This window comes from Spea bombifrons, chromosome 4, assembly GCF_027358695.1.
Source record: "Spea bombifrons isolate aSpeBom1 chromosome 4, aSpeBom1.2.pri, whole genome shotgun sequence".
Lineage (NCBI taxonomy): Eukaryota > Metazoa > Chordata > Amphibia > Anura > Pelobatidae > Spea > Spea bombifrons.
Window position 1 is genome coordinate 113,234,725 of NC_071090.1, and position 18,995 is coordinate 113,253,719.

Consider the following 18,995-nt stretch of genomic DNA (forward strand, 5'->3'; position numbering starts at 1 on the left):
GAACCTCCCTGGATGGGCTACATGAAGGTCTCTCTGTGTTCATAGGCAGTGGTTGGGGTGTGGGCAAACAAAAAAGTAAGCATATGTCCAGAGCGGGAAGGGAGGACAGCAGTTACATCGGGATGTCTTTTGAGCAGAGCCCGCTTTATCTAGTGTTTGGGTTTGTCGATTGCCTGACAGTTGTAGTTTTGAGTTGTAGTTACATGAAAAAAGATAACAACAAAGGTCTATAGATATATACTATAAGATAATAGATATGTTTTTTATAATGGGAGACAAGAGGACATCTTTGAAGGGGCGATAGGAGCACACCAATGGAAAAAGAGAGGTTAAAAGATTGCTAAGGGGATAGGGTCAAAAGGGTAGGTGGTGATCAGACAAGAGGACATTAGCAGCTGAGAGGGGTGGCCCAACATCACTCCCCTATGCTCAGATGTTATTCCTGCTCCAGTATCACCACTTCATACAATAAAATACTTATCTTTGTCTTTTCTCTTATTTCTTCATTGAAAGCATTACTGTTTCATGAGATGACCCCTTTAATACTAAGGTAATGTCTCTAGTTTTCATACAAAAAAGGGCAAATGACCCCGACGTGATTTGAACACGCAACCTTCTGATCTGGAGTCAGACGCGCTACCGTTGCGCCACGAGGTCAGATGTGCTTGAGGTTTTAAAATGTCTTTAAATACAAGGCCCACCTTTCTAGTCTTGCATTAGTATAGTTCGCATAGGCTCACAGTTCTTCCACTGAACCACCAATGCATTTGCGACACCGAGCTAGAAAACACGACAAGCGGTTGATGGGGAATCAATAAGTTAGTTGATTATACGGGGAGCTGTAAAAGAAGCGTGCCCTGTGTGAGGATCGAACTCACGACCTTCAGATTATGAGACTGACGCGCTACCTACTGCGCTAACAAGGCAAAGGCTTCTGGCTGTCTGTAGTTTAAGCTCTTCATACGTAATGCATTGCAACATAGCAAAGAAGAATTTCCTTCAGAATGGGTGAAACGCACCTCGCTTTTCCGGAGACCTGACTTACCAGTGCTCTGAAAAAGAGGTTTGCATTGGCCGGGAATCGAACCCGGGTCTCCCGCGTGGGAGGCGAGAATTCTACCACTGAACCACCAATGCAGCTGTAACACAGGACTTGGAAATCCATAGGGATTCCAGTGGTCGGAAAGAAAATTTCTCCCCTGAACAGAAAATGATGGAAGCGGTGGTTGGGAGATCAATTAGTTAGTCCGAGATGTAATGTAAGTTCACATGGACAAGGAGTGAGCCAACATTTCACAGCCATGCACTCATCTTGACGAGGTGGCCGAGTGGTTAAGGCGATGGACTGCTAATCCATTGTGCTCTGCACGCGTGGGTTCGAATCCCATCCTCGTCGGTTGCTTTTCTGCTCTTTATGGCTTCTGTTGCTAAAGTTCTTGTCACATTCCAGGTAATGCATTTCTGGGGAACCTCCCTGGATGGGCTACATGAAGGTCTCTCTGTGTTCATAGGCAGTGGTTGGGGTGTGGGCAAACATCACCCCCCTGCCTGATGACAATGTAAACTCACCCGGGGAAGCGTTATTAAAGAGTATTCTTGACAGCTTTTTGTGGAAGTAAGCATATGTCCAGAGAGGGAAGGGAGGACAGCAGTTACATCGGGATGTCTTTTGAGCAGAGCCCGCTTTATCTAGTGTTTGGGTTTGTCGATTGCCTGACAGTTGTAGTTTTGAGTTGTAGTTACATGAAAAAAGATAACAACAAAGGTCTATAGATATATACTATAAGATAATAGATATGTTTTTTATAATGGGAGACAAGAGGACATCTTTGAAGGGGCGATAGGAGCACACCAATGGAAAAAGAGAGGTTAAAAGATTGCTAAGGGGATAGGGTCAAAAGGGTAGGTGGTGATCAGACAAGAGGACGTTAGCAGCTGAGAGGGGTGGCCCAACATCACTCCCCTATGCTGAGATGTTATTCCTGCTGCAGTATCACCACTTTATACAATAAAATACTTATGTTTGTCTTTTCTCTTATTTCTTCATTGAAAGCATTACTGTTTCATGAGATGACCCCTTTAATACTAAGGTAATGTCTCTAGTTTTCATACAAAAAAAGGCAAATGACCCCGACGTGATTTGAACACGCAACCTTCTGATCTGGAGTCAGACGCGCTACCGTTGCGCCACGAGGTCAGATGTGCTTGAGGTTTTAAAATGTCTTTAAATACAAGGCCCACCTTTCTAGTCTTGCATTAGTATAGTTCGCATAGGCTCACAGTTCTTCCACTGAACCACCAATGCATTTGCGACACCGAGCTAGAAAACACGACAAGCGGTTGATGGGGAATCAATAAGTTAGTTGATTATACGGGGAGCTGTAAAAGAAGCGTGCCCTGTGTGAGGATCGAACTCACGACCTTCAGATTATGAGACTGACGCGCTACCTACTGCGCTAACAAGGCAAAGGCTTCTGGCCGTCTGTAGTTTAAGCTCTTCATACGTAATGCATTGCAACATAGCAAAGAAGAATTTCCTTCAGAATGGGTGAAACGCACCTCGCTTTTCCGGAGACCTGACTTACCAGTGCTCTGAAAAAGAGGTTTGCATTGGCCGGGAATCGAACCCGGGTCTCCCGCGTGGGAGGCGAGAATTCTACCACTGAACCACCAATGCAGCTGTAACACGGGACTTGGAAATCCATAGGGATTCCAGTGGTCGGAAAGAAAATTTCTCCCCTGAACAGAAAATGATGGAAGCGGTGGTTGGGAGATCAATTAGTTAGTCCGAGATGTAATGTAAGTTCACATGGACAAGGAGTGAGCCAACATTTCACAGCCATGCACTCATCTTGACGAGGTGGCCGAGTGGTTAAGGCGATGGACTGCTAATCCATTGTGCTCTGCACGCGTGGGTTCGAATCCCATCCTCGTCGGTTGCTTTTCTGCTCTTTATGGCTTCTGTTGCTAAAGTTCTTGTCACATTCCAGGTAATGCATTTCTGGGGAACCTCCCTGGATGGGCTACATGAAGGTCTCTCTGTGTTCATAGGCAGTGGTTGGGGTGTGGGCAAACATCACCCCCCTGCCTGATGACAATGTAAACTCACCCGGGGCAGCCTTATTAAAGAGTATTCTTGACAGCTTTTTGTGGAAGTAAGCATATGTCCAGAGAGGGAAGGGAGGACAGCAGTTACATCGGGATGTCTTTTGAGCAGAGCCCGCTTTATCTAGTGTTTGGGTTTGTCGATTGCCTGACAGTTGTAGTTTTGAGTTGTAGTTACATGAAAAAAGATAACAACAAAGGTATATAGATATCTACTTTAATATAATAGATATGTTTTTTATAATGGGAGACAAGAGGACATCTTTGAAGGGGCGATAGGAGCACACCAATGGAAAAAGAGAGGTTAAAAGATTGCTAAGGGGATAGGGTCAAAAGGGTAGGTGGTGATCAGACAAGAGGACGTTAGCAGCTGAGAGGGGTGGCCCAACATCACTCCCCTATGCTCAGATGTTATTCCTGCTCCAGTATCACCACTTTATACAATAAAATACTTATCTTTGTCTTTTCTCTTATTTCTTCATTGAAAGCATTACTGTTTCATGAGATGACCCCTTTAATACTAAGGTAATGTCTCTAGTTTTCATACAAAAAAAGGCAAATGACCCCGACGTGATTTGAACACGCAACCTTCTGATCTGGAGTCAGACGCGCTACCGTTGCGCCACGAGGTCAGATGTGCTTGAGGTTTTAAAATGTCTTTAAATACAAGGCCCACCTTTCTAGTCTTGCATTAGTATAGTTCGCATAGGCTCACAGTTCTTCCACTGAACCACCAATGCATTTGCGACACCGAGCTAGAAAACACGACAAGCGGTTGATGGGGAATCAATAAGTTAGTTGATTATACGGGGAGCTGTAAAAGAAGCGTGCCCTGTGTGAGGATCGAACTCACGACCTTCAGATTATGAGACTGACGCGCTACCTACTGCGCTAACAAGGCAAAGGCTTCTGGCCGTCTGTAGTTTAAGCTCTTCATACGTAATGCATTGCAACATAGCAAAGAAGAATTTCCTTCAGAATGGGTGAAACGCACCTCGCTTTTCCGGAGACCTGACTTACCAGTGCTCTGAAAAAGAGGTTTGCATTGGCCGGGAATCGAACCCGGGTCTCCCGCGTGGGAGGCGAGAATTCTACCACTGAACCACCAATGCAGCTGTAACACGGGACTTGGAAATCCATAGGGATTCCAGTGGTCGGAAAGAAAATTTCTCCCCTGAACAGAAAATGATGGAAGCGGTGGTTGGGAGATCAATTAGTTAGTCCGAGATGTAATGTAAGTTCACATGGACAAGGAGTGAGCCAACATTTCACAGCCATGCACTCATCTTGACGAGGTGGCCGAGTGGTTAAGGCGATGGACTGCTAATCCATTGTGCTCTGCACGCGTGGGTTCGAATCCCATCCTCGTCGGTTGCTTTTCTGCTCTTTATGGCTTCTGTTGCTAAAGTTCTTGTCACATTCCAGGTAATGCATTTCTGGGGAACCTCCCTGGATGGGCTACATGAAGGTCTCTCTGTGTTCATAGGCAGTGGTTGGGGTGTGGGCAAACATCACCCCCCTGCCTGATGACAATGTAAACTCACCCGGGGCAGCCTTATTAAAGAGTATTCTTGACAGCTTTTTGTGGAAGTAAGCATATGTCCAGAGAGGGAAGGGAGGACAGCAGTTACATCGGGATGTCTTTTGAGCAGAGCCCGCTTTATCTAGTGTTTGGGTTTGTCGATTGCCTGACAGTTGTAGTTTTGAGTTGTAGTTACATGAAAAAAGATAACAACAAAGGTATATAGATATCTACTTTAATATAATAGATATGTTTTTTATAATGGGAGACAAGAGGACATCTTTGAAGGGGCGATAGGAGCACACCAATGGAAAAAGAGAGGTTAAAAGATTGCTAAGGGGATAGGGTCAAAAGGGTAGGTGGTGATCAGACAAGAGGACGTTAGCAGCTGAGAGGGGTGGCCCAACATCACTCCCCTATGCTCAGATGTTATTCCTGCTCCAGTATCACCACTTTATACAATAAAATACTTATCTTTGTCTTTTCTCTTATTTCTTCATTGAAAGCATTACTGTTTCATGAGATGACCCCTTTAATACTAAGGTAATGTCTCTAGTTTTCATACAAAAAAAGGCAAATGACCCCGACGTGATTTGAACACGCAACCTTCTGATCTGGAGTCAGACGCGCTACCGTTGCGCCACGAGGTCAGATGTGCTTGAGGTTTTAAAATGTCTTTAAATACAAGGCCCACCTTTCTAGTCTTGCATTAGTATAGTTCGCATAGGCTCACAGTTCTTCCACTGAACCACCAATGCATTTGCGACACCGAGCTAGAAAACACGACAAGCGGTTGATGGGGAATCAATAAGTTAGTTGATTATACGGGGAGCTGTAAAAGAAGCGTGCCCTGTGTGAGGATCGAACTCACGACCTTCAGATTATGAGACTGACGCGCTACCTACTGCGCTAACAAGGCAAAGGCTTCTGGCCGTCTGTAGTTTAAGCTCTTCATACGTAATGCATTGCAACATAGCAAAGAAGAATTTCCTTCAGAATGGGTGAAACGCACCTCGCTTTTCCGGAGACCTGACTTACCAGTGCTCTGAAAAAGAGGTTTGCATTGGCCGGGAATCGAACCCGGGTCTCCCGCGTGGGAGGCGAGAATTCTACCACTGAACCACCAATGCAGCTGTAACACAGGACTTGGAAATCCATAGGGATTCCAGTGGTCGGAAAGAAAATTTCTCCCCTGAACAGAAAATGATGGAAGCGGTGGTTGGGAGATCAATTAGTTAGTCCGAGATGTAATGTAAGTTCACATGGACAAGGAGTGAGCCAACATTTCACAGCCATGCACTCATCTTGACGAGGTGGCCGAGTGGTTAAGGCGATGGACTGCTAATCCATTGTGCTCTGCACGCGTGGGTTCGAATCCCATCCTCGTCGGTTGCTTTTCTGCTCTTTATGGCTTCTGTTGCTAAAGTTCTTGTCACATTCCAGGTAATGCATTTCTGGGGAACCTCCCTGGATGGGCTACATGAAGGTCTCTCTGTGTTCATAGGCAGTGGTTGGGGTGTGGGCAAACATCACCCCCCTGCCTGATGACAATGTAAACTCACCCGGGGCAGCCTTATTAAAGAGTATTCTTGACAGCTTTTTGTGGAAGTAAGCATATGTCCAGAGAGGGAAGGGAGGACAGCAGTTACATCGGGATGTCTTTTGAGCAGAGCCCGCTTTATCTAGTGTTTGGGTTTGTCGATTGCCTGACAGTTGTAGTTTTGAGTTGTAGTTACATGAAAAAAGATAACAACAAAGGTATATAGATATCTACTTTAATATAATAGATATGTTTTTTATAATGGGAGACAAGAGGACATCTTTGAAGGGGCGATAGGAGCACACCAATGGAAAAAGAGAGGTTAAAAGATTGCTAAGGGGATAGGGTCAAAAGGGTAGGTGGTGATCAGACAAGAGGACGTTAGCAGCTGAGAGGGGTGGCCCAACATCACTCCCCTATGCTCAGATGTTATTCCTGCTCCAGTATCACCACTTTATACAATAAAATACTTATCTTTGTCTTTTCTCTTATTTCTTCATTGAAAGCATTACTGTTTCATGAGATGACCCCTTTAATACTAAGGTAATGTCTCTAGTTTTCATACAAAAAAAGGCAAATGACCCCGACGTGATTTGAACACGCAACCTTCTGATCTGGAGTCAGACGCGCTACCGTTGCGCCACGAGGTCAGATGTGCTTGAGGTTTTAAAATGTCTTTAAATACAAGGCCCACCTTTCTAGTCTTGCATTAGTATAGTTCGCATAGGCTCACAGTTCTTCCACTGAACCACCAATGCATTTGCGACACCGAGCTAGAAAACACGACAAGCGGTTGATGGGGAATCAATAAGTTAGTTGATTATACGGGGAGCTGTAAAAGAAGCGTGCCCTGTGTGAGGATCGAACTCACGACCTTCAGATTATGAGACTGACGCGCTACCTACTGCGCTAACAAGGCAAAGGCTTCTGGCCGTCTGTAGTTTAAGCTCTTCATACGTAATGCATTGCAACATAGCAAAGAAGAATTTCCTTCAGAATGGGTGAAACGCACCTCGCTTTTCCGGAGACCTGACTTACCAGTGCTCTGAAAAAGAGGTTTGCATTGGCCGGGAATCGAACCCGGGTCTCCCGCGTGGGAGGCGAGAATTCTACCACTGAACCACCAATGCAGCTGTAACACAGGACTTGGAAATCCATAGGGATTCCAGTGGTCGGAAAGAAAATTTCTCCCCTGAACAGAAAATGATGGAAGCGGTGGTTGGGAGATCAATTAGTTAGTCCGAGATGTAATGTAAGTTCACATGGACAAGGAGTGAGCCAACATTTCACAGCCATGCACTCATCTTGACGAGGTGGCCGAGTGGTTAAGGCGATGGACTGCTAATCCATTGTGCTCTGCACGCGTGGGTTCGAATCCCATCCTCGTCGGTTGCTTTTCTGCTCTTTATGGCTTCTGTTGCTAAAGTTCTTGTCACATTCCAGGTAATGCATTTCTGGGGAACCTCCCTGGATGGGCTACATGAAGGTCTCTCTGTGTTCATAGGCAGTGGTTGGGGTGTGGGCAAACATCACCCCCCTGCCTGATGACAATGTAAACTCACCCGGGGCAGCCTTATTAAAGAGTATTCTTGACAGCTTTTTGTGGAAGTAAGCATATGTCCAGAGAGGGAAGGGAGGACAGCAGTTACATCGGGATGTCTTTTGAGCAGAGCCCGCTTTATCTAGTGTTTGGGTTTGTCGATTGCCTGACAGTTGTAGTTTTGAGTTGTAGTTACATGAAAAAAGATAACAACAAAGGTATATAGATATCTACTTTAATATAATAGATATGTTTTTTATAATGGGAGACAAGAGGACATCTTTGAAGGGGCGATAGGAGCACACCAATGGAAAAAGAGAGGTTAAAAGATTGCTAAGGGGATAGGGTCAAAAGGGTAGGTGGTGATCAGACAAGAGGACGTTAGCAGCTGAGAGGGGTGGCCCAACATCACTCCCCTATGCTCAGATGTTATTCCTGCTCCAGTATCACCACTTTATACAATAAAATACTTATCTTTGTCTTTTCTCTTATTTCTTCATTGAAAGCATTACTGTTTCATGAGATGACCCCTTTAATACTAAGGTAATGTCTCTAGTTTTCATACAAAAAAAGGCAAATGACCCCGACGTGATTTGAACACGCAACCTTCTGATCTGGAGTCAGACGCGCTACCGTTGCGCCACGAGGTCAGATGTGCTTGAGGTTTTAAAATGTCTTTAAATACAAGGCCCACCTTTCTAGTCTTGCATTAGTATAGTTCGCATAGGCTCACAGTTCTTCCACTGAACCACCAATGCATTTGCGACACCGAGCTAGAAAACACGACAAGCGGTTGATGGGGAATCAATAAGTTAGTTGATTATACGGGGAGCTGTAAAAGAAGCGTGCCCTGTGTGAGGATCGAACTCACGACCTTCAGATTATGAGACTGACGCGCTACCTACTGCGCTAACAAGGCAAAGGCTTCTGGCCGTCTGTAGTTTAAGCTCTTCATACGTAATGCATTGCAACATAGCAAAGAAGAATTTCCTTCAGAATGGGTGAAACGCACCTCGCTTTTCCGGAGACCTGACTTACCAGTGCTCTGAAAAAGAGGTTTGCATTGGCCGGGAATCGAACCCGGGTCTCCCGCGTGGGAGGCGAGAATTCTACCACTGAACCACCAATGCAGCTGTAACACAGGACTTGGAAATCCATAGGGATTCCAGTGGTCGGAAAGAAAATTTCTCCCCTGAACAGAAAATGATGGAAGCGGTGGTTGGGAGATCAATTAGTTAGTCCGAGATGTAATGTAAGTTCACATGGACAAGGAGTGAGCCAACATTTCACAGCCATGCACTCATCTTGACGAGGTGGCCGAGTGGTTAAGGCGATGGACTGCTAATCCATTGTGCTCTGCACGCGTGGGTTCGAATCCCATCCTCGTCGGTTGCTTTTCTGCTCTTTATGGCTTCTGTTGCTAAAGTTCTTGTCACATTCCAGGTAATGCATTTCTGGGGAACCTCCCTGGATGGGCTACATGAAGGTCTCTCTGTGTTCATAGGCAGTGGTTGGGGTGTGGGCAAACATCACCCCCCTGCCTGATGACAATGTAAACTCACCCGGGGATGCGTTATTAAAGAGTATTCTTGACAGCTTTTTGTGGAAGTAAGCATATGTCCAGAGAGGGAAGGGAGGACAGCAGTTACATCGGGATGTCTTTTGAGCAGAGCCCGCTTTATCTAGTGTTTGGGTTTGTCGATTGCCTGACAGTTGTAGTTTTGAGTTGTAGTTACATGAAAAAAGATAACAACAAAGGTATATAGATATCTACTTTAATATAATAGATATGTTTTTTATAATGGGAGACAAGAGGACATCTTTGAAGGGGCGATAGGAGCACACCAATGGAAAAAGAGAGGTTAAAAGATTGCTAAGGGGATAGGGTCAAAAGGGTAGGTGGTGATCAGACAAGAGGACGTTAGCAGCTGAGAGGGGTGGCCCAACATCACTCCCCTATGCTCAGATGTTATTCCTGCTCCAGTATCACCACTTTATACAATAAAATACTTATCTTTGTCTTTTCTCTTATTTCTTCATTGAAAGCATTACTGTTTCATGAGATGACCCCTTTAATACTAAGGTAATGTCTCTAGTTTTCATACAAAAAAAGGCAAATGACCCCGACGTGATTTGAACACGCAACCTTCTGATCTGGAGTCAGACGCGCTACCGTTGCGCCACGAGGTCAGATGTGCTTGAGGTTTTAAAATGTCTTTAAATACAAGGCCCACCTTTCTAGTCTTGCATTAGTATAGTTCGCATAGGCTCACAGTTCTTCCACTGAACCACCAATGCATTTGCGACACCGAGCTAGAAAACACGACAAGCGGTTGATGGGGAATCAATAAGTTAGTTGATTATACGGGGAGCTGTAAAAGAAGCGTGCCCTGTGTGAGGATCGAACTCACGACCTTCAGATTATGAGACTGACGCGCTACCTACTGCGCTAACAAGGCAAAGGCTTCTGGCCGTCTGTAGTTTAAGCTCTTCATACGTAATGCATTGCAACATAGCAAAGAAGAATTTCCTTCAGAATGGGTGAAACGCACCTCGCTTTTCCGGAGACCTGACTTACCAGTGCTCTGAAAAAGAGGTTTGCATTGGCCGGGAATCGAACCCGGGTCTCCCGCGTGGGAGGCGAGAATTCTACCACTGAACCACCAATGCAGCTGTAACACAGGACTTGGAAATCCATAGGGATTCCAGTGGTCGGAAAGAAAATTTCTCCCCTGAACAGAAAATGATGGAAGCGGTGGTTGGGAGATCAATTAGTTAGTCCGAGATGTAATGTAAGTTCACATGGACAAGGAGTGAGCCAACATTTCACAGCCATGCACTCATCTTGACGAGGTGGCCGAGTGGTTAAGGCGATGGACTGCTAATCCATTGTGCTCTGCACGCGTGGGTTCGAATCCCATCCTCGTCGGTTGCTTTTCTGCTCTTTATGGCTTCTGTTGCTAAAGTTCTTGTCACATTCCAGGTAATGCATTTCTGGGGAACCTCCCTGGATGGGCTACATGAAGGTCTCTCTGTGTTCATAGGCAGTGGTTGGGGTGTGGGCAAACATCACCCCCCTGCCTGATGACAATGTAAACTCACCCGGGGCAGCCTTATTAAAGAGTATTCTTGACAGCTTTTTGTGGAAGTAAGCATATGTCCAGAGAGGGAAGGGAGGACAGCAGTTACATCGGGATGTCTTTTGAGCAGAGCCCGCTTTATCTAGTGTTTGGGTTTGTCGATTGCCTGACAGTTGTAGTTTTGAGTTGTAGTTACATGAAAAAAGATAACAACAAAGGTATATAGATATCTACTTTAATATAATAGATATGTTTTTTATAATGGGAGACAAGAGGACATCTTTGAAGGGGCGATAGGAGCACACCAATGGAAAAAGAGAGGTTAAAAGATTGCTAAGGGGATAGGGTCAAAAGGGTAGGTGGTGATCAGACAAGAGGACGTTAGCAGCTGAGAGGGGTGGCCCAACATCACTCCCCTATGCTCAGATGTTATTCCTGCTCCAGTATCACCACTTTATACAATAAAATACTTATCTTTGTCTTTTCTCTTATTTCTTCATTGAAAGCATTACTGTTTCATGAGATGACCCCTTTAATACTAAGGTAATGTCTCTAGTTTTCATACAAAAAAAGGCAAATGACCCCGACGTGATTTGAACACGCAACCTTCTGATCTGGAGTCAGACGCGCTACCGTTGCGCCACGAGGTCAGATGTGCTTGAGGTTTTAAAATGTCTTTAAATACAAGGCCCACCTTTCTAGTCTTGCATTAGTATAGTTCGCATAGGCTCACAGTTCTTCCACTGAACCACCAATGCATTTGCGACACCGAGCTAGAAAACACGACAAGCGGTTGATGGGGAATCAATAAGTTAGTTGATTATACGGGGAGCTGTAAAAGAAGCGTGCCCTGTGTGAGGATCGAACTCACGACCTTCAGATTATGAGACTGACGCGCTACCTACTGCGCTAACAAGGCAAAGGCTTCTGGCCGTCTGTAGTTTAAGCTCTTCATACGTAATGCATTGCAACATAGCAAAGAAGAATTTCCTTCAGAATGGGTGAAACGCACCTCGCTTTTCCGGAGACCTGACTTACCAGTGCTCTGAAAAAGAGGTTTGCATTGGCCGGGAATCGAACCCGGGTCTCCCGCGTGGGAGGCGAGAATTCTACCACTGAACCACCAATGCAGCTGTAACACAGGACTTGGAAATCCATAGGGATTCCAGTGGTCGGAAAGAAAATTTCTCCCCTGAACAGAAAATGATGGAAGCGGTGGTTGGGAGATCAATTAGTTAGTCCGAGATGTAATGTAAGTTCACATGGACAAGGAGTGAGCCAACATTTCACAGCCATGCACTCATCTTGACGAGGTGGCCGAGTGGTTAAGGCGATGGACTGCTAATCCATTGTGCTCTGCACGCGTGGGTTCGAATCCCATCCTCGTCGGTTGCTTTTCTGCTCTTTATGGCTTCTGTTGCTAAAGTTCTTGTCACATTCCAGGTAATGCATTTCTGGGGAACCTCCCTGGATGGGCTACATGAAGGTCTCTCTGTGTTAATAGGCAGTGGTTGGGGTGTGGGCAAACATCACCCCCCTGCCTGATGACAATGTAAACTCACCCGGGGCAGCCTTATTAAAGAGTATTCTTGACAGCTTTTTGTGGAAGTAAGCATATGTCCAGAGAGGGAAGGGAGGACAGCAGTTACATCGGGATGTCTTTTGAGCAGAGCCCGCTTTATCTAGTGTTTGGGTTTGTCGATTGCCTGACAGTTGTAGTTTTGAGTTGTAGTTACATGAAAAAAGATAACAACAAAGGTATATAGATATCTACTTTAATATAATAGATATGTTTTTTATAATGGGAGACAAGAGGACATCTTTGAAGGGGCGATAGGAGCACACCAATGGAAAAAGAGAGGTTAAAAGATTGCTAAGGGGATAGGGTCAAAAGGGTAGGTGGTGATCAGACAAGAGGACGTTAGCAGCTGAGAGGGGTGGCCCAACATCACTCCCCTATGCTCAGATGTTATTCCTGCTCCAGTGTCACCACTTTATACAATAAAATACTTATCTTTGTCTTTTCTCTTATTTCTTCATTGAAAGCATTACTGTTTCATGAGATGACCCCTTTAATACTAAGGTAATGTCTCTAGTTTTCATACAAAAAAAGGCAAATGACCCCGACGTGATTTGAACACGCAACCTTCTGATCTGGAGTCAGACGCGCTACCGTTGCGCCACGAGGTCAGATGTGCTTGAGGTTTTAAAATGTCTTTAAATACAAGGCCCACCTTTCTAGTCTTGCATTAGTATAGTTCGCATAGGCTCACAGTTCTTCCACTGAACCACCAATGCATTTGCGACACCGAGCTAGAAAACACGACAAGCGGTTGATGGGGAATCAATAAGTTAGTTGATTATACGGGGAGCTGTAAAAGAAGCGTGCCCTGTGTGAGGATCGAACTCACGACCTTCAGATTATGAGACTGACGCGCTACCTACTGCGCTAACAAGGCAAAGGCTTCTGGCCGTCTGTAGTTTAAGCTCTTCATACGTAATGCATTGCAACATAGCAAAGAAGAATTTCCTTCAGAATGGGTGAAACGCACCTCGCTTTTCCGGAGACCTGACTTACCAGTGCTCTGAAAAAGAGGTTTGCATTGGCCGGGAATCGAACCCGGGTCTCCCGCGTGGGAGGCGAGAATTCTACCACTGAACCACCAATGCAGCTGTAACACAGGACTTGGAAATCCATAGGGATTCCAGTGGTCGGAAAGAAAATTTCTCCCCTGAACAGAAAATGATGGAAGCGGTGGTTGGGAGATCAATTAGTTAGTCCGAGATGTAATGTAAGTTCACATGGACAAGGAGTGAGCCAACATTTCACAGCCGTGCACTCATCTTGACGAGGTGGCCGAGTGGTTAAGGCGATGGACTGCTAATCCATTGTGCTCTGCACGCGTGGGTTCGAATCCCATCCTCGTCGGTTGCTTTTCTGCTCTTTATGGCTTCTGTTGCTAAAGTTCTTGTCACATTCCAGGTAATGCATTTCTGGGGAACCTCCCTGGATGGGCTACATGAAGGTCTCTCTGTGTTCATAGGCAGTGGTTGGGGTGTGGGCAAACATCACCCCCCTGCCTGATGACAATGTAAACTCACCCGGGGCAGCCTTATTAAAGAGTATTCTTGACAGCTTTTCGTGGAAGTAAGCATATGTCCAGAGAGGGAAGGGAGGACAGCAGTTACATCGGGATGTCTTTTGAGCAGAGCCCGCTTTATCTAGTGTTTGGGTTTGTCGATTGCCTGACAGTTGTAGTTTTGAGTTGTAGTTACATGAAAAAAGATAACAACAAAGGTATATAGATATCTACTTTAATATAATAGATATGTTTTTTATAATGGGAGACAAGAGGACATCTTTGAAGGGGCGATAGGAGCACACCAATGGAAAAAGAGAGGTTAAAAGATTGCTAAGGGGATAGGGTCAAAAGGGTAGGTGGTGATCAGACAAGAGGACGTTAGCAGCTGAGAGGGGTGGCCCAACATCACTCCCCTATGCTCAGATGTTATTCCTGCTCCAGTATCACCACTTTATACAATAAAATACTTATCTTTGTCTTTTCTCTTATTTCTTCATTGAAAGCATTACTGTTTCATGAGATGACCCCTTTAATACTAAGGTAATGTCTCTAGTTTTCATACAAAAAAAGGCAAATGACCCCGACGTGATTTGAACACGCAACCTTCTGATCTGGAGTCAGACGCGCTACCGTTGCGCCACGAGGTCAGATGTGCTTGAGGTTTTAAAATGTCTTTAAATACAAGGCCCACCTTTCTAGTCTTGCATTAGTATAGTTCGCATAGGCTCACAGTTCTTCCACTGAACCACCAATGCATTTGCGACACCGAGCTAGAAAACACGACAAGCGGTTGATGGGGAATCAATAAGTTAGTTGATTATACGGGGAGCTGTAAAAGAAGCGTGCCCTGTGTGAGGATCGAACTCACGACCTTCAGATTATGAGACTGACGCGCTACCTACTGCGCTAACAAGGCAAAGGCTTCTGGCCGTCTGTAGTTTAAGCTCTTCATACGTAATGCATTGCAACATAGCAAAGAAGAATTTCCTTCAGAATGGGTGAAACGCACCTCGCTTTTCCGGAGACCTGACTTACCAGTGCTCTGAAAAAGAGGTTTGCATTGGCCGGGAATCGAACCCGGGTCTCCCGCGTGGGAGGCGAGAATTCTACCACTGAACCACCAATGCAGCTGTAACGCAGGACTTGGAAATCCATAGGGATTCCAGTGGTCGGAAAGAAAATTTCTCCCCTGAACAGAAAATGATGGAAGCGGTGGTTGGGAGATCAATTAGTTAGTCCGAGATGTAATGTAAGTTCACATGGACAAGGAGTGAGCCAACATTTCACAGCCGTGCACTCATCTTGACGAGGTGGCCGAGTGGTTAAGGCGATGGACTGCTAATCCATTGTGCTCTGCACGCGTGGGTTCGAATCCCATCCTCGTCGGTTGCTTTTCTGCTCTTTATGGCTTCTGTTGCTAAAGTTCTTGTCACATTCCAGGTAATGCATTTCTGGGGAACCTCCCTGGATGGGCTACATGAAGGTCTCTCTGTGTTCATAGGCAGTGGTTGGGGTGTGGGCAAACATCACCCCCCTGCCTGATGACAATGTAAACTCACCCGGGGAAGCGTTATTAAAGAGTATTCTTGACAGCTTTTTGTGGAAGTAAGCATATGTCCAGAGAGGGAAGGGAGGACAGCAGTTACATCGGGATGTCTTTTGAGCAGAGCCCGCTTTATCTAGTGTTTGGGTTTGTCGATTGCCTGACAGTTGTAGTTTTGAGTTGTAGTTACATGAAAAAAGATAACAACAAAGGTATATAGATATCTACTTTAATATAATAGATATGTTTTTTATAATGGGAGACAAGAGGACATCTTTGAAGGGGCGATAGGAGCACACCAATGGAAAAAGAGAGGTTAAAAGATTGCTAAGGGGATAGGGTCAAAAGGGTAGGTGGTGATCAGACAAGAGGACGTTAGCAGCTGAGAGGGGTGGCCCAACATCACTCCCCTATGCTCAGATGTTATTCCTGCTCCAGTATCACCACTTTATACAATAAAATACTTATCTTTGTCTTTTCTCTTATTTCTTCATTGAAAGCATTACTGTTTCATGAGATGACCCCTTTAATACTAAGGTAATGTCTCTAGTTTTCATACAAAAAAAGGCAAATGACCCCGACGTGATTTGAACACGCAACCTTCTGATCTGGAGTCAGACGCGCTACCGTTGCGCCACGAGGTCAGATGTGCTTGAGGTTTTAAAATGTCTTTAAATACAAGGCCCACCTTTCTAGTCTTGCATTAGTATAGTTCGCATAGGCTCACAGTTCTTCCACTGAACCACCAATGCATTTGCGACACCGAGCTAGAAAACACGACAAGCGGTTGATGGGGAATCAATAAGTTAGTTGATTATACGGGGAGCTGTAAAAGAAGCGTGCCCTGTGTGAGGATCGAACTCACGACCTTCAGATTATGAGACTGACGCGCTACCTACTGCGCTAACAAGGCAAAGGCTTCTGGCCGTCTGTAGTTTAAGCTCTTCATACGTAATGCATTGCAACATAGCAAAGAAGAATTTCCTTCAGAATGGGTGAAACGCACCTCGCTTTTCCGGAGACCTGACTTACCAGTGCTCTGAAAAAGAGGTTTGCATTGGCCGGGAATCGAACCCGGGTCTCCCGCGTGGGAGGCGAGAATTCTACCACTGAACCACCAATGCAGCTGTAACACAGGACTTGGAAATCCATAGGGATTCCAGTGGTCGGAAAGAAAATTTCTCCCCTGAACAGAAAATGATGGAAGCGGTGGTTGGGAGATCAATTAGTTAGTCCGAGATGTAATGTAAGTTCACATGGACAAGGAGTGAGCCAACATTTCACAGCCATGCACTCATCTTGACGAGGTGGCCGAGTGGTTAAGGCGATGGACTGCTAATCCATTGTGCTCTGCACGCGTGGGTTCGAATCCCATCCTCGTCGGTTGCTTTTCTGCTCTTTATGGCTTCTGTTGCTAAAGTTCTTGTCACATTCCAGGTAATGCATTTCTGGGGAACCTCCCTGGATGGGCTACATGAAGGTCTCTCTGTGTTCATAGGCAGTGGTTGGGGTGTGGGCAAACATCACCCCCCTGCCTGATGACAATGTAAACTCACCCGGGGCAGCCTTATTAAAGAGTATTCTTGACAGCTTTTTGTGGAAGTAAGCATATGTCCAGAGAGGGAAGGGAGGACAGCAGTTACATCGGGATGTCTTTTGAGCAGAGCCCGCTTTATCTAGTGTTTGGGTTTGTCGATTGCCTGACAGTTGTAGTTTTGAGTTGTAGTTACATGAAAAAAGATAACAACAAAGGTATATAGATATCTACTTTAATATAATAGATATGTTTTTTATAATGGGAGACAAGAGGACATCTTTGAAGGGGCGATAGGAGCACACCAATGGAAAAAGAGAGGTTAAAAGATTGCTAAGGGGATAGGGTCAAAAGGGTAGGTGGTGATCAGACAAGAGGACGTTAGCAGCTGAGAGGGGTGGCCCAACATCACTCCCCTATGCTCAGATGTTATTCCTGCTCCAGTATCACCACTTTATACAATAAAATACTTATCTTTGTCTTTTCTCTTATTTCTTCATTGAAAGCATTACTGTTTCATGAGATGACCCCTTTAATACTAAGGTAATGTCTCTAGTTTTCATACAAAAAAAGGCAAATGACCCCGACGTGATTTGAACACGCAACCTTCTGATCTGGAGTCAGACGCGCTACCGTTGCGCCACGAGGTCAGATGTGCTTGAGGTTTTAAAATGTCTTTAAATACAAGGCCCACCTTTCTAGTCTTGCATTAGTATAGTTCGCATAGGCTCACAGTTCTTCCACTGAACCACCAATGCATTTGCGACACCGAGCTAGAAAACACGACAAGCGGTTGATGGGGAATCAATAAGTTAGTTGATTATACGGGGAGCTGTAAAAGAAGCGTGCCCTGTGTGAGGATCGAACTCACGACCTTCAGATTATGAGACTGACGCGCTACCTACTGCGCTAACAAGGCAAAGGCTTCTGGCCGTCTGTAGTTTAAGCTCTTCATACGTAATGCATTGCAACATAGCAAAGAAGAATTTCCTTCAGAATGGGTGAAACGCACCTCGCTTTTCCGGAGACCTGACTTACCAGTGCTCTGAAAAAGAGGTTTGCATTGGCCGGGAATCGAACCCGGGTCTCCCGCGTGGGAGGCGAGAATTCTACCACTGAACCACCAATGCAGCTGTAACACAGGACTTGGAAATCCATAGGGATTCCAGTGGTCGGAAAGAAAATTTCTCCCCTGAACAGAAAATGATGGAAGCGGTGGTTGGGAGATCAATTAGTTAGTCCGAGATGTAATGTAAGTTCACATGGACAAGGAGTGAGCCAACATTTCACAGCCATGCACTCATCTTGACGAGGTGGCCGAGTGGTTAAGGCGATGGACTGCTAATCCATTGTGCTCTGCACGCGTGGGTTCGAATCCCATCCTCGTCGGTTGCTTTTCTGCTCTTTATGGCTTCTGTTGCTAAAGTTCTTGTCACATTCCAGGTAATGCATTTCTGGGGAACCTCCCTGGATGGGCTACATGAAGGTCTCTCTGTGTTCATAGGCAGTGGTTGGGGTGTGGGCAAACATCACCCCCCTGCCTGATGACAATGTAAACTCACCCGGGGCAGCCTTATTAAAGAGTATTCTTGACAGCTTTTTGTGGAAGTAAGCATATGTCCAGAGAGGGAAGGGAGGACAGCAGTTACATCGGGATGTCTTTTGAGCAGAGCCCGCTTCATCTAGTGTTTGGGTTTGTCGATTGCCTGACAGTTGTAGTTTTGAGTTGTAGTTACATGAAAAAAGATAACAACAAAGGTATATAGATATCTACTTTAATATAATAGATATGTTTTTTATAATGGGAGACAAGAGGACATCTTTGAAGGGGCGATAGGAGCACACCAATGGAAAAAGAGAGGTTAAAAGATTGCTAAGGGGATAGGGTCAAAAGGGTAGGTGGTGATCAGACAAGAGGACGTTAGCAGCTGAGAGGGGTGGCCCAACATCACTCCCCTATGCTCAGATGTTATTCCTGCTCCAGTATCACCACTTTATACAATAAAATACTTATCTTTGTCTTTTCTCTTATTTCTTCATTGAAAGCA

The 18,995-nt window shown here is 45.3% G+C and overlaps 48 non-coding genes across 48 annotated transcripts; 12 read left to right on the forward strand and 36 right to left on the reverse strand.

Annotated features, from left to right (window-relative positions):
- Positions 1–585: 585 nt before the first annotated feature.
- On the reverse strand, positions 586–657 carry TRNAW-CCA (transfer RNA tryptophan (anticodon CCA)). Its single transcript has one exon. It is a non-coding gene; the product is annotated as a tRNA-Trp (tRNA).
- Positions 658–853: 196 nt separating this feature from the next.
- Positions 854–926, reverse strand: TRNAM-CAU (transfer RNA methionine (anticodon CAU)). Its single transcript has one exon. It is a non-coding gene; the product is annotated as a tRNA-Met (tRNA).
- A 140-nt stretch (positions 927–1,066) lies between these two features.
- TRNAG-CCC (transfer RNA glycine (anticodon CCC)) lies at positions 1,067–1,137 on the reverse strand. The gene has a single exon. It is a non-coding gene; the product is annotated as a tRNA-Gly (tRNA).
- Positions 1,138–1,314: 177 nt separating this feature from the next.
- Positions 1,315–1,396, forward strand: TRNAS-GCU (transfer RNA serine (anticodon GCU)). Its single transcript has one exon. It is a non-coding gene; the product is annotated as a tRNA-Ser (tRNA).
- A 729-nt stretch (positions 1,397–2,125) lies between these two features.
- Positions 2,126–2,197, reverse strand: TRNAW-CCA (transfer RNA tryptophan (anticodon CCA)). The gene has a single exon. It is a non-coding gene; the product is annotated as a tRNA-Trp (tRNA).
- Positions 2,198–2,393: 196 nt separating this feature from the next.
- Positions 2,394–2,466, reverse strand: TRNAM-CAU (transfer RNA methionine (anticodon CAU)). The gene has a single exon. It is a non-coding gene; the product is annotated as a tRNA-Met (tRNA).
- Positions 2,467–2,606: 140 nt separating this feature from the next.
- Positions 2,607–2,677, reverse strand: TRNAG-CCC (transfer RNA glycine (anticodon CCC)). The gene has a single exon. It is a non-coding gene; the product is annotated as a tRNA-Gly (tRNA).
- A 177-nt stretch (positions 2,678–2,854) lies between these two features.
- On the forward strand, positions 2,855–2,936 carry TRNAS-GCU (transfer RNA serine (anticodon GCU)). Its single transcript has one exon. It is a non-coding gene; the product is annotated as a tRNA-Ser (tRNA).
- Positions 2,937–3,665: 729 nt separating this feature from the next.
- TRNAW-CCA (transfer RNA tryptophan (anticodon CCA)) lies at positions 3,666–3,737 on the reverse strand. Its single transcript has one exon. It is a non-coding gene; the product is annotated as a tRNA-Trp (tRNA).
- Positions 3,738–3,933: 196 nt separating this feature from the next.
- On the reverse strand, positions 3,934–4,006 carry TRNAM-CAU (transfer RNA methionine (anticodon CAU)). The gene has a single exon. It is a non-coding gene; the product is annotated as a tRNA-Met (tRNA).
- Positions 4,007–4,146: 140 nt separating this feature from the next.
- On the reverse strand, positions 4,147–4,217 carry TRNAG-CCC (transfer RNA glycine (anticodon CCC)). The gene has a single exon. It is a non-coding gene; the product is annotated as a tRNA-Gly (tRNA).
- A 177-nt stretch (positions 4,218–4,394) lies between these two features.
- On the forward strand, positions 4,395–4,476 carry TRNAS-GCU (transfer RNA serine (anticodon GCU)). Its single transcript has one exon. It is a non-coding gene; the product is annotated as a tRNA-Ser (tRNA).
- A 729-nt stretch (positions 4,477–5,205) lies between these two features.
- On the reverse strand, positions 5,206–5,277 carry TRNAW-CCA (transfer RNA tryptophan (anticodon CCA)). Its single transcript has one exon. It is a non-coding gene; the product is annotated as a tRNA-Trp (tRNA).
- A 196-nt stretch (positions 5,278–5,473) lies between these two features.
- On the reverse strand, positions 5,474–5,546 carry TRNAM-CAU (transfer RNA methionine (anticodon CAU)). The gene has a single exon. It is a non-coding gene; the product is annotated as a tRNA-Met (tRNA).
- Positions 5,547–5,686: 140 nt separating this feature from the next.
- TRNAG-CCC (transfer RNA glycine (anticodon CCC)) lies at positions 5,687–5,757 on the reverse strand. Its single transcript has one exon. It is a non-coding gene; the product is annotated as a tRNA-Gly (tRNA).
- Positions 5,758–5,934: 177 nt separating this feature from the next.
- Positions 5,935–6,016, forward strand: TRNAS-GCU (transfer RNA serine (anticodon GCU)). Its single transcript has one exon. It is a non-coding gene; the product is annotated as a tRNA-Ser (tRNA).
- A 729-nt stretch (positions 6,017–6,745) lies between these two features.
- On the reverse strand, positions 6,746–6,817 carry TRNAW-CCA (transfer RNA tryptophan (anticodon CCA)). Its single transcript has one exon. It is a non-coding gene; the product is annotated as a tRNA-Trp (tRNA).
- A 196-nt stretch (positions 6,818–7,013) lies between these two features.
- Positions 7,014–7,086, reverse strand: TRNAM-CAU (transfer RNA methionine (anticodon CAU)). The gene has a single exon. It is a non-coding gene; the product is annotated as a tRNA-Met (tRNA).
- A 140-nt stretch (positions 7,087–7,226) lies between these two features.
- On the reverse strand, positions 7,227–7,297 carry TRNAG-CCC (transfer RNA glycine (anticodon CCC)). Its single transcript has one exon. It is a non-coding gene; the product is annotated as a tRNA-Gly (tRNA).
- Positions 7,298–7,474: 177 nt separating this feature from the next.
- Positions 7,475–7,556, forward strand: TRNAS-GCU (transfer RNA serine (anticodon GCU)). The gene has a single exon. It is a non-coding gene; the product is annotated as a tRNA-Ser (tRNA).
- Positions 7,557–8,285: 729 nt separating this feature from the next.
- Positions 8,286–8,357, reverse strand: TRNAW-CCA (transfer RNA tryptophan (anticodon CCA)). Its single transcript has one exon. It is a non-coding gene; the product is annotated as a tRNA-Trp (tRNA).
- A 196-nt stretch (positions 8,358–8,553) lies between these two features.
- Positions 8,554–8,626, reverse strand: TRNAM-CAU (transfer RNA methionine (anticodon CAU)). The gene has a single exon. It is a non-coding gene; the product is annotated as a tRNA-Met (tRNA).
- Positions 8,627–8,766: 140 nt separating this feature from the next.
- On the reverse strand, positions 8,767–8,837 carry TRNAG-CCC (transfer RNA glycine (anticodon CCC)). Its single transcript has one exon. It is a non-coding gene; the product is annotated as a tRNA-Gly (tRNA).
- Positions 8,838–9,014: 177 nt separating this feature from the next.
- On the forward strand, positions 9,015–9,096 carry TRNAS-GCU (transfer RNA serine (anticodon GCU)). Its single transcript has one exon. It is a non-coding gene; the product is annotated as a tRNA-Ser (tRNA).
- A 729-nt stretch (positions 9,097–9,825) lies between these two features.
- On the reverse strand, positions 9,826–9,897 carry TRNAW-CCA (transfer RNA tryptophan (anticodon CCA)). The gene has a single exon. It is a non-coding gene; the product is annotated as a tRNA-Trp (tRNA).
- A 196-nt stretch (positions 9,898–10,093) lies between these two features.
- Positions 10,094–10,166, reverse strand: TRNAM-CAU (transfer RNA methionine (anticodon CAU)). The gene has a single exon. It is a non-coding gene; the product is annotated as a tRNA-Met (tRNA).
- Positions 10,167–10,306: 140 nt separating this feature from the next.
- On the reverse strand, positions 10,307–10,377 carry TRNAG-CCC (transfer RNA glycine (anticodon CCC)). The gene has a single exon. It is a non-coding gene; the product is annotated as a tRNA-Gly (tRNA).
- Positions 10,378–10,554: 177 nt separating this feature from the next.
- Positions 10,555–10,636, forward strand: TRNAS-GCU (transfer RNA serine (anticodon GCU)). Its single transcript has one exon. It is a non-coding gene; the product is annotated as a tRNA-Ser (tRNA).
- A 729-nt stretch (positions 10,637–11,365) lies between these two features.
- On the reverse strand, positions 11,366–11,437 carry TRNAW-CCA (transfer RNA tryptophan (anticodon CCA)). The gene has a single exon. It is a non-coding gene; the product is annotated as a tRNA-Trp (tRNA).
- Positions 11,438–11,633: 196 nt separating this feature from the next.
- On the reverse strand, positions 11,634–11,706 carry TRNAM-CAU (transfer RNA methionine (anticodon CAU)). Its single transcript has one exon. It is a non-coding gene; the product is annotated as a tRNA-Met (tRNA).
- A 140-nt stretch (positions 11,707–11,846) lies between these two features.
- TRNAG-CCC (transfer RNA glycine (anticodon CCC)) lies at positions 11,847–11,917 on the reverse strand. Its single transcript has one exon. It is a non-coding gene; the product is annotated as a tRNA-Gly (tRNA).
- Positions 11,918–12,094: 177 nt separating this feature from the next.
- TRNAS-GCU (transfer RNA serine (anticodon GCU)) lies at positions 12,095–12,176 on the forward strand. Its single transcript has one exon. It is a non-coding gene; the product is annotated as a tRNA-Ser (tRNA).
- Positions 12,177–12,905: 729 nt separating this feature from the next.
- Positions 12,906–12,977, reverse strand: TRNAW-CCA (transfer RNA tryptophan (anticodon CCA)). Its single transcript has one exon. It is a non-coding gene; the product is annotated as a tRNA-Trp (tRNA).
- Positions 12,978–13,173: 196 nt separating this feature from the next.
- On the reverse strand, positions 13,174–13,246 carry TRNAM-CAU (transfer RNA methionine (anticodon CAU)). The gene has a single exon. It is a non-coding gene; the product is annotated as a tRNA-Met (tRNA).
- A 140-nt stretch (positions 13,247–13,386) lies between these two features.
- TRNAG-CCC (transfer RNA glycine (anticodon CCC)) lies at positions 13,387–13,457 on the reverse strand. The gene has a single exon. It is a non-coding gene; the product is annotated as a tRNA-Gly (tRNA).
- A 177-nt stretch (positions 13,458–13,634) lies between these two features.
- TRNAS-GCU (transfer RNA serine (anticodon GCU)) lies at positions 13,635–13,716 on the forward strand. The gene has a single exon. It is a non-coding gene; the product is annotated as a tRNA-Ser (tRNA).
- A 729-nt stretch (positions 13,717–14,445) lies between these two features.
- On the reverse strand, positions 14,446–14,517 carry TRNAW-CCA (transfer RNA tryptophan (anticodon CCA)). Its single transcript has one exon. It is a non-coding gene; the product is annotated as a tRNA-Trp (tRNA).
- Positions 14,518–14,713: 196 nt separating this feature from the next.
- TRNAM-CAU (transfer RNA methionine (anticodon CAU)) lies at positions 14,714–14,786 on the reverse strand. The gene has a single exon. It is a non-coding gene; the product is annotated as a tRNA-Met (tRNA).
- Positions 14,787–14,926: 140 nt separating this feature from the next.
- TRNAG-CCC (transfer RNA glycine (anticodon CCC)) lies at positions 14,927–14,997 on the reverse strand. The gene has a single exon. It is a non-coding gene; the product is annotated as a tRNA-Gly (tRNA).
- A 177-nt stretch (positions 14,998–15,174) lies between these two features.
- TRNAS-GCU (transfer RNA serine (anticodon GCU)) lies at positions 15,175–15,256 on the forward strand. The gene has a single exon. It is a non-coding gene; the product is annotated as a tRNA-Ser (tRNA).
- A 729-nt stretch (positions 15,257–15,985) lies between these two features.
- TRNAW-CCA (transfer RNA tryptophan (anticodon CCA)) lies at positions 15,986–16,057 on the reverse strand. Its single transcript has one exon. It is a non-coding gene; the product is annotated as a tRNA-Trp (tRNA).
- A 196-nt stretch (positions 16,058–16,253) lies between these two features.
- On the reverse strand, positions 16,254–16,326 carry TRNAM-CAU (transfer RNA methionine (anticodon CAU)). The gene has a single exon. It is a non-coding gene; the product is annotated as a tRNA-Met (tRNA).
- Positions 16,327–16,466: 140 nt separating this feature from the next.
- TRNAG-CCC (transfer RNA glycine (anticodon CCC)) lies at positions 16,467–16,537 on the reverse strand. The gene has a single exon. It is a non-coding gene; the product is annotated as a tRNA-Gly (tRNA).
- Positions 16,538–16,714: 177 nt separating this feature from the next.
- Positions 16,715–16,796, forward strand: TRNAS-GCU (transfer RNA serine (anticodon GCU)). Its single transcript has one exon. It is a non-coding gene; the product is annotated as a tRNA-Ser (tRNA).
- Positions 16,797–17,525: 729 nt separating this feature from the next.
- Positions 17,526–17,597, reverse strand: TRNAW-CCA (transfer RNA tryptophan (anticodon CCA)). The gene has a single exon. It is a non-coding gene; the product is annotated as a tRNA-Trp (tRNA).
- A 196-nt stretch (positions 17,598–17,793) lies between these two features.
- TRNAM-CAU (transfer RNA methionine (anticodon CAU)) lies at positions 17,794–17,866 on the reverse strand. The gene has a single exon. It is a non-coding gene; the product is annotated as a tRNA-Met (tRNA).
- Positions 17,867–18,006: 140 nt separating this feature from the next.
- Positions 18,007–18,077, reverse strand: TRNAG-CCC (transfer RNA glycine (anticodon CCC)). The gene has a single exon. It is a non-coding gene; the product is annotated as a tRNA-Gly (tRNA).
- A 177-nt stretch (positions 18,078–18,254) lies between these two features.
- On the forward strand, positions 18,255–18,336 carry TRNAS-GCU (transfer RNA serine (anticodon GCU)). Its single transcript has one exon. It is a non-coding gene; the product is annotated as a tRNA-Ser (tRNA).
- Positions 18,337–18,995: the final 659 nt, after the last annotated feature.